Source organism: Macrobrachium nipponense, chromosome 1 (assembly GCF_015104395.2).
Source record: "Macrobrachium nipponense isolate FS-2020 chromosome 1, ASM1510439v2, whole genome shotgun sequence".
Lineage (NCBI taxonomy): Eukaryota > Metazoa > Arthropoda > Malacostraca > Decapoda > Palaemonidae > Macrobrachium > Macrobrachium nipponense.
Window position 1 is genome coordinate 192,097,461 of NC_087200.1, and position 15,747 is coordinate 192,113,207.

Below are 15,747 nucleotides of genomic sequence, written 5' to 3' on the forward strand. Positions count from 1 at the left end.
ATGCTACTGGCACGTCCCTACTGCTTTCCCTTCCACCCCTTCCTAGGTTTCCGGATAGTTGAAAAATACATACAGGCTAAAAGTCATGCCCCAAGAATCTTACAAAATGGTGGTGGTAGTTGTCCGAGAACTCAAGAAAGAAGGAATACATCTAATAGTTTATTTAGACAACTGTTAATTTGGGGGGACATGAGAAAAGCGCTTGAAAAACTAAGAGCAGTGGTCAACAGACCCCAGTCAAAAGTTTTTAGAATAACATTGGAAAAAAATCCATGTCACACCCAGCACACAGTTTCAGTGGCTGGGAATTTGTTGGGATACTGTTCATGGCCTTTTTTTTTTTAACCATTCCCCTCAAAACATAAAACAAAATAAGGAAAAACCTCAAGGTTCCTGACAGCCCATTGTTCCAGCAGTAGTTCCTTCGCTTCTCTCTTGGAGACAAGGTCTTCGAGTTCAAAGTCCTAGCTTCGGGCTGACAACAGCTCCTCAAGTGTCCACAAGGGTCTTCTCTCTCGTGTCAAGTTGGGCCCATGCTCAGGGGATCCGTTTGCTGAGATCCCTCGACGATTGGTTGGTCTTGGCAGTTTTCAGGGAAACCTGCTGCAGGACAGGGATGTCTACTTCGGGTTTTGTCTGGAGATGGGCATCGTAGTAACCAGGAAAGTCGAACCTCGTACCCAGTCAAAGAATTCTCACTACTTTCACTGCTTCATCAAGAGTCGTCTTAAATTTCTCTGGCATCTTTTTTGCTGCAACGATTTCTCTTTGTATGCAGCAATGAGTCCTTTGACATTTGGTATCATAGCTTGGATCTTTGCCTTGAGTCCTTTGTACTTCCCTGACATTGCAGGAACCTCATCAGTACTGACTCCTACACATTTTGACCACCCAATTTCATTAGTAATTACAAAATCATTCAAGTAATTAAAAATACACACCTGTAGTATGAGTTGGCAATGCTGGCAAAAGAGAAAATCTTCACTAATTGTACCATCAAATTCATACCTTATGAATGCAAGTAATTCAGCTCAGTTAGAAATGTAAGTACTTTCAACTAACTGCAAAGAATAATACTGGCTTTTAATCACTCTTTTCACTAGCTGATTTTTCATATTCTCAGATATCTCTTTTATTCGCTGCTTCACTGTGGAGTTTGATAATGGAATGAGATCAAAATTCTTTGATATTTTGTCTCCGTGTATTCTAGATGCAATGCTTTTAGCAGCAGGTAGTTAACTCCCCTGCTATTGTGTTCGGTTTTCTGCTTTCTGCTATTTATAAAAGACACATCATATGAAGCAGACATGGTGTTCTTAATATCACACCCAGTTGCTACTTTTTTTCTATTACATTCTGTCTTGAAAGAAGTTCTTGCCATCTTCTATGGAAATATTCAATCTTCAGGATTTTAGAAGTTACGTACTTGTTTAGGGAATTTGACACTGCATATTAAGATTGATGAGTTTGTATGAATCAATAAAAAAGCTCTTCACTTTGTATCTGGATTGGCAGACCTACTTGTGCAGTATCCAAAATCTGACTGCATAAAGAGAGGCAAAATATCATGGATCTGCATCTGGATCCATCTTGAAATGTAATAAAATTTTCCTGGTCCATGGACTACCTTCCACAAAATCTCATAACAATGCTTAACATTTCTGATATGGGTAACATCAAATTTTACTGGCAAGTTAAAGAGAATAAAAGATTATAAACCTTACCGGGTTGTCCATGATTATTGTTGTGATTATACAATGTTCGGTCATTGCTTTGTGACAATGCATTGTGGCCACTTGATACACGATGATTGTTTCCACCTTGTGATGGGCGACTACTATCACTCTCCTCGCTCTTCACATTATTCTGATAAGAAATACAAAACATTATTAAAATAACGCCTATTTGTTTAATAATAATTACCTTGTCATCGTACCACTGATTTGTTAATGATTACCTTGTCAGCTCTATACCTACAGTAGCTTGGAAAAACTTTTATCATTATATTAATTCACACAAAAAGGGAGACACACAAAAGACCTGAAAAATTACCACCCAGTAAGTTTACTCTTGGTAATATTTACAAAGATTATATTAGGCCAAATAGAAAGACAGCTAGACTTTAATCAACCAAGAAAGAGCAGGCAGGTTTTAGAGGTGGGTATTCAACAACTGACCATATCCATGTAATTGACCAGCTAAAAGAAAATCAACAGAGTATGGCAAACCGCTATGTGAGGCATTTGTAGACTATGAGAAAGCTTTTGATTCTGTCAAGAACTTCAGCAGTAATGAAAGCCCTTCAAAAGCAGGAATAGATGAGTCTTATGTTAGAGCACTTGAAGATATCTATACGGGTAGTACAGCAATCCTAAAACTACATAAAGACAGTGAGAAATTTTCGGATTGAGAAAGGAGTCAGACTGGGAGACCCCATCTCTCCTAAATTATTCACAGCGTGCCTAGAAGAAGTTTTTAAGAATGTTTTAGATTGGGAAAAATGGTTAGAAATTAACATAACAATGGGGGAACTACCGTTAACAACTTGAGATTTGCAGATACATAGCTGCTACTCAGTGAATTGGGGAAGGAATTGCAAAAGATGATACAAGATTTGAATAGAGGAAGAAATGTAGGACTGAAAAAGAATATGAGTAAAACTAAGATAATGGTCAATGAAAATAAGAGAAACACAAAATAAGGATTATGAACGAACCTCTAGAGATTGTTAAAGAATACGCTATACATATTTAGGACCGAGTATTTCCCAGGGCATGAAACTGAAATTCAAAAAAGGATAAGCATGGATAGAGAGCTTTTGGTAAACAAAATGAGATTATGAAAATTAAAATGCCACTTTCTCTAAAAAGTAGAGTATTTAATCAGACAGTCCTACCAGTATAACTAATGCATCAGGAAAACATGGAGCCTTACTAGACTTAGAACATGAGCTAGTCACAACTCAAAGAGCTATGGAAAGAATAATTATGGAATAGCACTAAGAGGCAGAAAAAGAGCAACATGGATATGAGAGCAAACTAAAGTAGAGGATATTTTAACAAAAAGAAAGAAATAGATGTGGGGGCAGGACATATACTAATCAAGAATGTCAGATAACAGATGGAAAAAAAGAAAAACAGAATGGTCCCTAGAGATTGCAAACCAAAGCAGGAGGAAGGAAGAGAAAACAATGGATTGACGAGCTAAGAAAACCTGCGGGTACAGACTGGCATTGAAAGACTAAACAGATGGGAGTGGAAGGACATGTTCTGAGGCCTTTGTCCTGCAGTGGACTATCAACGGGTGATGATGATGATGATGATGACCTTGTCATCATACCACTGATTTGTTAATGATAACCTTGCATCATTATGCCTGCAGATGAAACATCACATTCATGATCATTAATATTTTAATATCAAACTTCCCCTTCATAGAGTTTGGCATATAATGAGTTATCCCCATTACTCCAGTCTTGCACTTTCCACAAGAAATCCCATCTGTTCCAGATCTTCATCGATACCCTTTATCCATGACTGTCTGAGGCTTCAACTGATCTTCATCTTGCTACTTGCATATATACAGGTACTCCTCGTTTAACGACATACTCGTTTTACAACAACTTGGAGTTATGACGACAACAACAAAAAAAACATAAAACGAAAATAAAAACATTGCCAATGGTGGCCAGAGAAAGGTCTATTCAGTGCCAATAATCTAGCGTAGCCAAGGTTTTGAAAACCTTGAAATCTATGGCTAAATCAATATAATAAGGCTTTAACCCTTAAACTGCCATATTGGGACGTAATAAAACATCGACGAAAACTGTCTTGTTTTTGGGTGCTAGAATTGAACGTATGTGAAACGTAGACGCAAAAAAGTTTTTAAAATTCACGGAAAAATAGTTATAGGCCTACTTGGCGAAAACTTTTGAATCATGCACCTTGAGGGATGCTGGGACTTCACAGATCAAGCTGTTGTTTTGTTTACAATCATTACCCAGGTGCGCAAGCGCGAATTTATTTCTTCTCGCACTAAAAAGCATCAGCGACACATCTCTGAAAATTATTTGTCACTTTGACCATAAATTTTTGCACCCATTTCACATTAGCCGTTACATAGAGTTTTATATATGAAAATGTGAGCAATTTCATGTAAAATACAAAAAATAACCCATGGTTGTAGCTTTTATCAGTTTTGTAAAATCATCATTAGAAATAACGATATGTACCAAAATTTCAACCTTCGGTCAACTTTGACTCTACCGAAATGGTCGAAAAGCGCAATTGTAAGCTAAAACTCTTATATTCTAGTAATATTCAATCATTTACCTTCATTTTACAACAAATTAGAATCTCTAGCACAATAGTATTTCGATTTATGGGTGGGAATTTATAAAAAAAAAAAAAAACTTTTCCCTTACATCTGGGTGGTAACTTACGAAAAAATCAGACATTTTTTCGTCCGATTGTCGCAATGTTTGCACCCGTTTTATATTAGCTGTTACATAAAGTTAATATATGAAAATGTGTGCAATTTCATGTAGAATACACAAAAAAAAAAAAAAAACTCATGGTTGTAGCTTTTATCAGTTTTGAAATATTTTCGTATAAATAACGATGTGCCAAAATTTCAACCTTCGGTCAACTTTGACTCGACCGAAATGGTAAAAAATCGCAATTGTAAGCTAATACTATTACATTCTAGTAATATTCAATCATTTACCTTTATTTTGCAACAAATTGGAAGTCTCTAGCACAATATTTCGATTTATGGTGAATTTATGGGGGAAAAAATTTTTTTTTTCCCTACGTCCGCGCAGTAACTTCCGAAAAATCAGAATTTGTTCGTCCGATTGTCGTAATGTTTGTACCATTTTACATTAGCGGTTACATAAAGTTTTATATAAGAAAAAAATGTGCAATTTCATGTAGAATACACTAAAAACAACCCATGGTTGTAGCTTTTATCAGTTTTGAAATATTTTCATATAAATAACAATAAATAGAAAAAATTTGACCTTCGAGGTCAACTTTAACTCGACCGAAATGGTCGAAAACTGCAATTGTAAGCTACAACACTTACAGTCTAGTAATATTAAATCAATTACCTTCATTTTGCAACAAACGGGAAGTCTCTAGCACAATATTTCGATTTATGGTGAATTTTTTTAAAACAACTTTTTTTATGTCCGTGCATTACGAATTCATGCATCATATTGTGATAATATTTTCTCTGTGTTGCTTTGATCGGGAGACACTTTCGGAAATACCGGCTCGGCGTTTAAAGGTTAATATACTTTGTAAAGAAAAACTATACAGTTGAACCTCTTCAAGTCAGCATTCTATGGTCTGGGAACTCAAACTGGTTGGCTTGATTCGGCCGCCATTTGATGCACGGCCGAACGGTTGGTGCCTTGTTTGTTTACAACTTCAAAATGGCAAACTTTATGCCATATCTCCTTTGTTTACCTAGTGAGAATAATTCTTATAACGAAAAGAATATGTGTAAATTTCTTCAGTAATGAAAAAAAAATGTGAGAAGTCCAATATGTCTTTTATATTAACTGGAAATAAATATATATTTTTTTTCAATATTCCACTTGAGAAGTCTCTACCAAGTCTATTGTTTTAATCAAACAACGAGACATTTGGCATGCATGCATTCCTTACTCTTAGTATGCTTGAAAAACTTACTTGTAATACAGTTTGACAATTTTTTATACAACTGTGTATTTACATATGTATTTGATATGTCCACCCCTTGATCCATCAGATGATAGTAGAGGTAAGGAGTGCAAGGGTACTTCTTTATCAATGCTAGAAAATGCTTATCCCATTAGCGAATAGTTTAGCGTTCACTTTCCTCAATAGATAGCGTTGTGCTTTGATTACGTTTTTGACGGCGACATTCAAATGCCCAGGATTGCCAGAATTCATTAATTACGTTTTTTTCATCTCACTATCCTCTACAATCAAAATAAATGACAGAGAAAACTAATAGTGATAATTTAGAATATGAAAGTCACTGCTAAATAATGTGCGGATTCTGAGAAAAGGTTAGTACTGTATTGATTTAGTATTGTACTGACTTAGTCACCTCTCAATTAAAGCGTGTTTAATTAACATGTTTTCGATTTAACGCGAGCTAGAAAATATTTTAAAATGTTTGAAATGCACCAAAATTTTGACTTAATGCAAACTGTGCCAGAGTTGTTTTTAAATCACCCACACATCAGTGCTACAGACTACGGCCATCGACGTTAACAAACATAGAAAAGTGCACTCGCATGTATGTTTATTAATATTTATTAACAGTCAAGTCTTTGTGTACTGTATTTATTAATAAAGCGAAAGACATTGTTTACTTGTTGATAAAGCGAAAGATATTGTTGTGTTTCTTTTTTGTCTCACCTACTTAACCCTCTTACGCCGAATGGACGTATTAAACGTCCATGCAAAATGCTCCGTATGCCGAATGGAAGTATCATACGTCGACTCAAAAGTTTTTTTAAAAATTCGCGGAAAATACTTATAGGCCTACCAGCCGAAAACTTTGAATCACGCGCCTTGGGGGATGCGAGTCAGTTCCGGATCAAAGTGTTGTTTTGTTTACAATCGCTATGCAGGCGCGCAAGCGCGAATTTCTTTCTTATCGCACTCAAAGTATCAGTAGTGACACATCTCAAAAATTATTTTGTCACTTTGACATAATTTTTGCACCATTTTAAATTATCCTTTACATGAAGTATTATATATGAAAATTTGCGCAATTTCATGTACAATAAAACAAAAAATACTCATGACTGTAGCTTTTATCAGTTTTGAAATATTTTCATATAAATAACGATAAGTGCAAAAATTTCAACCTTCAGTCAAATTTGACTCTACCGAAATGTCGAGAAACGCAATTGTAAGCTAAAACTCTTATATTATAGTAATATTCAATCATAGTCTTAATTTTGCAACAAATTGGAAGTCTCTAGCACAATATTTTGATTTATGGTGAATTTATGAAAAAAACTTTTTCCTTACGTTCGCGCGGTAACTCTTCCGATAATTTTTTCGTGCGATTGTCCTAATGTTTGCAAGTTTTTAAATTTGCTGTTACATAAAGTTTTATATATGGAAATGTGCGCAATTTCATGCACAATACAACTAAAACAATCCATGGTTGTAGCTTTTATCAGTTTTGAAATATTTTCATATTAAATAACGTTAAGTGCAAAAATGTCACTTTCGGTCAACTTTGACTCTACCGAAATGGTCGAAAAAACGCAATTGTAAGCTAAACTCTTATATTCTAGTAATATTCAATCATTTACCTTCATTTTGCAATGACTTGGAAGTCTCTAGCACAATATTTCGATTTATGGTGAATTTATGAAAAAAAAAAATTTTCCTTACGTCCGCGCGGTAACTCTTCCGAAAAAATCAAATTCTTTTTTTTGTGCGATTGTCGAAATGTTTGCACCATTTAAAATTAGCTGTTACATAAAGTTTTAAGTTTTTTAATATGAAAAATGTGCGAAATTTCACGTAGAATACAACTATAAATTATTGAAGGTTGTAGCTTTTCTCTTTTTTCGAAATATTTCCATATAAATCACGATAATAGAAAACACCACATTCGGTCAAATTTGACTCTACTGAAATAATGATAAACGCATTGTAAGCTAAAAACTCTCACGGCCTAGTAATATTCAGTCATTTATCTTCATTTTGAAACAAACTTGAAGTCTCTAGAACAATATTGTGATTTATGGTGAATTTTTGAAAAATATATTAACTTCCCTCCGCGCGCCGATTCGCGGCCGCAAGTCTCCGAAATGCGTACATCGTATTATCCTAATATTTGCTCCTTTTCATATTAGCCGTTTTATAGTTTCATATATCAAAATGTGCGCAAATTTATGAAGAATACAATAAAAAATAATTGAACGGGTTGTAGCTTTTCCCAGCTCTGGAATATATGCATATAAAAAAAATATATATAGTATATAAAAATTTCGACATTCGGTCAACTTTAACCCGTCCGAAATGTCGAAATCTACATTCTAATTTTCCCCCCCCCCTAAAACTCTTACAGGTATCATAATATTCAATCATTTTTCTTAATTCGAAACAAATTGGAAGTCTCTGAACAATATTTAGATTACGGTGAATTTTTGAAAATAACATTTTTTACGTCCGCGCGTTGCAATTCGTACATCATATTGTGATAATATTTTTCCGGTGTTGCTTTTTTGTTTTACAATATATTATATATCAAAATGATTGAAATTTAGTGTACAATACAACAAAAAATAAAGTAACTTGTAAGGTTTTTTTTACCAGTTTTTGCACACGTGATTTGAATACAATTATGTATGAAAAAAAAACTTTTTTTTTTTCGCTACCATATATCGCATTATTTACATATGATAATGATATTAGTTTTTCATTTCTGATGGTTGCATACCAAACTTCAGGCAATGACAAAAAGAGGAGCCAAAAATGAACTCTTAATCTTCAAAACTAAGCGCGCTGTGATTTTTTTGAAAAAATAATTTTTTCCGCTTCCGCGCTCACTCTAAAGCGGCCCGGCATACAGGAGAGGTTTTGATTTTTAGGACTTCGGCGTAAGAGGGTTAAGTACAGGTATTCTCCCACTTATGATGGGGTTACGTTCCAAAAAAACTCATTGTTTGTTGGAATAGCCTATCCTACACTAGGGTAAATCAGTACCATCTTTACATAAGGGTAGCCTAGCCTACACTGCGCAGTATACCTTATAAATATACAGTAGAAGTAGTTATTAATGGCCAGCTAATTCTCCAGGTTCAATGCATATTGGCTTAAGATAATTCAGTAAAAAAAATGACACACAAATGAGAATCTTTGTTCCGACATCAGCATAATTACAAACGTAACGACTATGCATCTTTTTCCACGAATCTTTTAAAATGTTTAGTACAATTAACTTCACCTGATATCCACAATATTGTATGTATTTTCATATTATTATGAAATAATAACATAACAGTCAATGTTTTGGTTTGGAAATAAAATGATGGTGAATACGAGTTTATTTCGCCGTATATAACTCAATTCTGTGGGAATTTTCTTGCTTCTAGTTAGCATAAAACGAATACTATCTATGAGACAAGGCATTTTTTGATATACAATGAGATTTTAAGTTGAAATATGACTTGAATAAGTCTCGTTGTGAACTAAATTAATTTTTTCATTAAACACATTGCTTTGCGAGCATGTTTATTGCGTACAAAAAAAAAAAAAAAAATCCCGGTCACTATTTTCCTTGATTTCATCATAATACGAGCTTTACGTTATTTACTTTTATTGGTGTGAAAATAACATTAACATTTTTTATTTCAAGCCCAGTAGTTTTGATTAAAGTGATTTTCTCTAGATTTTATCTACAGTTGTGTTTGATGGCATAACTTTATGGGAGTTTTATCATTGTTGCTGATGCATAATATTAGTCTTTTAGCAACTTGAACAGCTTTCTCAGTTTCAGCTACAACTTGGTTTAAATTTAAAACAGCATATTTCCTTGCTGATCTTTGATCTATAGGAAATAAGTTATTACATAAAAATATGTCAGCCTCCTCACATAACGTCTTTTATAACACAACTACGGTAATTGTTTACTATCGTACAATGGTTGAAATACACCAAACGGATGTTGCTGTTATCCAATTCGGGTTGTAGCTACTTAGCAAAAAAAAGTGCAGAGTTCCCCAGTCCAGGAACGTGATCCCCCAATTATTACTGTTATTTCATATGGTAAAAATATGTTTAAATAATGCGTTTTTAATTAAACGTAAGCTCTCCAGGAACGTAACTCACGTTAATTGAGAGGTAACTACTAGTGGGCTAACGTTGGGAATGTAGGCCCGATAAATGTGCTAAATAAAGTACACTATTTTAAAGAAAAATTATACATAATGAAGTTAAAATATGTGAGTAATAAAATGATAAAAAGCACTGTCAGAACTTTGCCAAGTAATAGGCTATGTCGGAAACTATAGTTCTGTATATAATATACACTGAAAAAATAATAGTATTAGTCGAAATAAATAGAATAACGCGTTTTTAATGATGAATTCGTTAACGATTTGTCACTAGAATGGAACCCTGCCATTAAATAGGTGAGGGTACCTTTATACTCTATCATTAGAACATTTCTACGGCCTCTTCCTCTGATTCTGCTGTTAATGCCAGGTCATCTTGAAAAAGCAGCTCCCAGGGGCCTCTCTTCTGATCCCTTTGCAGCTTTCCTCATTAACTATTACTTGTCACTATCTTCACTCAATATCTTGTGTTAAACATCAGCAATTTAATGAGTTTTTGGGTACCCTCTACCCATCTACACGCTTGTCTTGACATTATTAGATACCTTCTTATTTTATACAAAATGACAGTAAATTTATAAAAACCATGCCATATATAATTTGAAAAAACATGCTGAATTTTTTCAAACAAACCCGTTTATGGTCTAGCTCATCTAGTGCATAAAATCATATCCCAGACACAATCATCAGCAAGGAAAATAAAAAAATCTGCACTATCTGATAGCTCAATGCATTCCCAGTGCCCAGTGGCTTGGCATCTCATTTCTGGTGTAATCTGATCTAGCTGCCATAAATCAGATGGGTCAGGAGCTTCTTAATCATTAGAAATATGTTTGTAAGAAAAAAAATTAATTTTGTTAAAAAAAAAAATTAATTCGTTTCACCATCAAACCCATTAATTATAATGTAACTAGCACGAATGAAGAAAGAAGGAGACAATCTCCTTATAACCTCTAGTAGTATAAGAACTGTAGGGTCTTAGAGAAAGTATTGGGATACAGATAAGCTAAAGTTACCCATGGTTCCAGATGAGAACAGGGAGTCATTTGTCATGAGGATTTGCTGCAAGTTCAATAAGAAAGAGTATGTATGGAAACTTGTCTTGCCAATGGTAATAGTACTTAAAGCAACTCTTCCTTTGTACAGTGTAATGGCGATACCCCTAAATATGTGCCTTACAAGATGTCAAGGCAAAAATTAAGGGAGGATTAGGAAGGTGAAAATGAGGATTTTCTGTATCGAATGAAGGCAAAATCTGCTCCACTGCAATTGCCAGGCCCAAAGTAAGACCCAATGTGTATACAATTCATGCAAATTACATTCAAGGCAGAAACTTAAAGTAGTTTGATACCTTCAAGTTCCAGCCAATGAAAAAGTTACTGCCAAGACTTCTCTTTAAAAGTAAAGATAATGAAAGACTTTTATCATGAGCTGCCTTGGCACCAATTATAATCTAGCCAATTATGCGTCATGTGGTACCAAAGGGTTAATATAGTCTATCTAAATCATAAGGAGACAGTTATTCATGTCTTGCTACTGCCATGTCATGAAGAAAGGAACAATCAGGATATAATTTCCTTGGAGTATTTAGTTCTATGAAAAACATGAACTGCCCTGACTAACAAAGAAGGTTTTCTTTATCCTCAACATTGGGAGCAAGCGATATTGCAGTAAAGGGAGCTCTGGATCAGTCCAGGCTACCTTGACATACCTATATAATCCCTATTTATAGAATGCTCACCTTACTGGAGAGCATGAAGTTAGCTGACCTATCCTGAAGTGGCAAATGCTAAACTTGATCCAAAGAGGTTCTAAGTTCTAAACATAAAAAAGGATCTTTAAGGCTAAAGCAAGATCCACCCCCTGGGAGGTTTGATTGACAGATATCAGGGGATTCTCCTTCTCCTAGTGCTGGCAAGATAGGAGGCAAAGCAGATCATCTCATCGCCTGTGAGTACTTGCAAACCCTGTCTGTTCAAAACTAAATGCACTGAGTTAAGTGGGTAATAGTGGAACAATTGGATGTATTTTCCAGCAAAACAAGTGGAAGAAAACCAGGAGCAGTTACCTTGTCCATAAAAATAAAAATAACAAAAGGTTTGCATAACTGTTATCCAGCATGCTTAGTGAGGCCCACGTTGGCCTTATCTATGGTGGATGGAACCCCTGGAGGTGTCCATACACAATTACCTCCCAGAACCTGAGAAGGTGCTCACTTACATCTTACAGGACTTCTTAAACTACTTCCCCCTACCAGAGGAAAATGAAGAAGGCTGTTAAGAAGATGGAGGAGAAGCCCAAACATGAGTGAGAGGAAAAGGAGCAAGGCAAATGCTTGTGAACTTCCTCCCTGCTCCTGGCTTGAGTTTTCCATTTCCCTGGAGCAGATAAAACTAGTTTGGGGACAAGTAGTTTGCTGGAATACTGGATGGCAGGGAACCCTATGATCAACTTACCATATATGAGGGCCCCAGAACCAGAAAGTCGGATATGCCACTTCCACGGATTTGGAGTTATGCATACTGGTAGATTTGGCAACCTTTTCTCTGTGTATTTGAGGCATTTCTAGGCCATTCCACCATTTACATACGGTCGAAATTCCTACTGGGGACAGTCGGAATTATCGATTTTAGCTACAGGAAAGAACATGACTTCGAGCGTGCTGGCAGCCGCTCGGGACGCTTCATGAGGACCAGATCGACGCATATCACTAGCGCTGATTAAGCCAATGAGAGCGCGCGTCACTTCGCGGGTAGCGAATTCTAGGCCAATGAGCGTTTTTGTTTTTCCCCATAAGGCGCGTGTAGCATCGACCAATCACCGCGCAGCTTACAATCTCCCGCCAATGTTTACATCTCACTTCAGTGATAATAGCGGGAGATTACGATTTATCGTTGTTGTTGTGCTGTTTATTGTTTGTCTAAATTACTCTTTATTTGAGTACATTATGTCTTCCTCTGGCAGTAATATAGTCGTAGTACTAGTAGTATAGTAGTAGTAGTAGTAGTGGATGAGGGTCACAGCTGGTAGCGATGTTTGGAGCTAACAGACTGCAATCTGATCGAGTTAAGTCCCCTTCACATTGCAGCTTCTATTAAAGGATGGGGGCCCTAGTATAGTAGTAGTAGTAAAAAAAATTATTATGATATTATTATTATTGTGTATTATTGATGGTTCAACATCATGGTGATTCAAGGTTATCATCGTCAACATCATTACTACAACCATCATAATATTATTATTTCTATTATTATTATTATTATCATTATTATTATTATTATTATTATCATTATTATTATGACAATAGTATTTACTATCTATTTATAGTATTTTCTTGTGATTGATTATAAGTATCGATGTATTATGATGATGAAAGGTTATCATCATCAGTGTCATTATTAGTACTAATATTATTGTACTATCATCATTATTATTATTACTATTACTTATCATCATTATCATTATTATTATTATTATTATTCCCATTGTTATTATTATTACTATTATTATTATCATTATTATCATTAGCAATACTCGGTTTCTTATCACAAAATGTATCGTTCTTTCAGCACACTATTATTACTTATCAATATTATTATTAATAGTATTATTATCATTATTATTACCAGTATTATTACTATTACTCTTATCAATATCATCTCATTATTACAACAATATGATAACACTTATTATCGTTTAACACATTCAATTATGGTTTAAGTGCTTGTTATGACCTCAAATATTAAAAAAAATGTGAGTTTGGCAGACATTTGAATGCTAGCGCGCAAGCGCACCCAACAATTTTTTTCAAATTTTCACAAAAAACTTATAAAGAGTATAGCTATTCATAATTGAAAAACTAAAAGTTTAAATCGATATCTTTCTTAGAAGCAGAGTAATGAATGATAAACTTTGAGGCCAATTTACTCATTTTTTAAAAGTGGCATATACGACTCTGGTTCTGAGGCCCTCATATGATATCAATAAAGAAGAACGATAAGTTTAACTAGTGTACTGTACTGTAATAATCACACTTATTACGGTGTGATAATGATTACTGTATGTAGCTATTCTCATACATGTGAATGGTACTTTTTCATTCATATCTTTATGACAACATGAGATGAACCCAGATTTTATCAATGTGGTCCTTTTACTAAAATAATAATGCTTAAGCCAAAATAAAGCAAACTTACCCTAAGTAATGCAGCAAAATGATCCTCTCAGAAGCACCAGATCCCAAAATCCCCTCAATGGAGATACTGACTGTTTGATGAGGAGTCATTACGCCTGTTGATTTTCAAGCACTTCATCAGCAATCTGTCTCCCAATCTTACCAGCCTGGATTCCTCACCCAAGAGACGATTACTGCTATTTGATGATCCAGCATTTCCTGGAGATGATGTATCTTGAAGATGGTTTGTATCTGTAAAAAAAAAACCAAAAAAAAAATGAGAAGGAAACACGGAATTAACCATCTGAGAAAAAAAATGCTCATTAATAAGCACTATAAAGTGGTGTTCTACTGTCATATACACTTTGAAGAATTCAGAGTACAGAAGATAAAGGAAAAACTGTACAATTTAGTTTTATGAGTAATATATGTGATGACTGACAAATATACCCTTGTTCTAAAGCAGCTTTAGTAGCGAATAAAAAAAGTTTCTTAGCAGGGCAAATTAAAAACTTTCTATATGTAGTCTTAAAATAATTATGCACATACATATTTTATCAAACTTAATATTAATTCAAAGAGCTGGACATATGAATATTACCCACCTGTGAGCTGAGGAATTCATTGAAATTACTGTATGACTGGGAAACTGCTTCATTAGCCATGGTGCTTTCCACCAAACCAGCTTCTGACCTGTGAATGTACATAGTATACATTTTTCTAAAATTGCTCATAAAGGAATTTGAGGTTATAATTTTGCTTACAGGATAGGAGACAAAAAATAAACACATGATCAAAATATTTTCACTTCAGATACAGAAAATGATTTGCAATAAATTAGAGTAGAAAAATAAAAGCAAATATCACATTTAAAGGATATCTATACTTACGTTATAACACTGTTCCTAGAAATTATGTACTCAATTTCCTTGGTCCAAGGATTTTTAAAGGTTCTCCAATTACTTTGTAATCGAACAAAGGATCCTTCTTTTGTGCGGAAACGATAAACCTACAATTAGACAAAAAATAATAGATATACATACTTATTTTTTAAATTCTTAATATATTATTATAATCAGACCTACATAATGGAGTGGGCTATGGCTTCAAAATTAAACATACTGAGAAGAAAAACATACCTGAGTGCTACAACTTTCTGAGTTTTGCAAAGCTGACCTATAGTTTCAGCTAACACAGTATATCATCTTGGTGAAAATATTCGTACATGCTTGTTCCAAGCAATTTCTTGTGGTAACCAGCCAAGCAGTAATGATGCCCTGTAATAGACATGAAAAAGAGGAGTCTCTTTATTGGTGTCAGGTAGGAAAACATTAAGTTTAGCGAGATATGGACAAATTATCACATTCATTCCCTCCGATGTAGTTTCACTTCCCTGACAAGAATGCCACCTTACTAAAGTAAATAATATCCAAGCTTGACACTCATCAGTTTATTTCTCATCTGCATCTACCAAGCACACTGTTAAGTTGTAAACTAAACTAATGCACTGATTACAATTTTCACTACATATGTACTTAGTTCTTCTATTATTATGCATTGCCTTTAAATTTCCTTTTTTTTATTTTATCTTATAGATCAAGATATATTTGCAAACTGATAATTTTTTATTGTTAAGGTACATAGCAAAGCTCTTGATACTTTCTCAATTCCTGGTGCTAGTATGTTTAACATGTTAAACATACTTGGAGTTTTGTCA

General features: G+C 34.5%; 1 pseudogene; it reads right to left on the reverse strand.

Moving 5' to 3' along the window:
* The window catches only part of LOC135219040 (protein cycle-like), a 93,854-nt pseudogene that overhangs the window by 4,649 nt on the left and 73,458 nt on the right, over window positions 1–15,747 (reverse strand).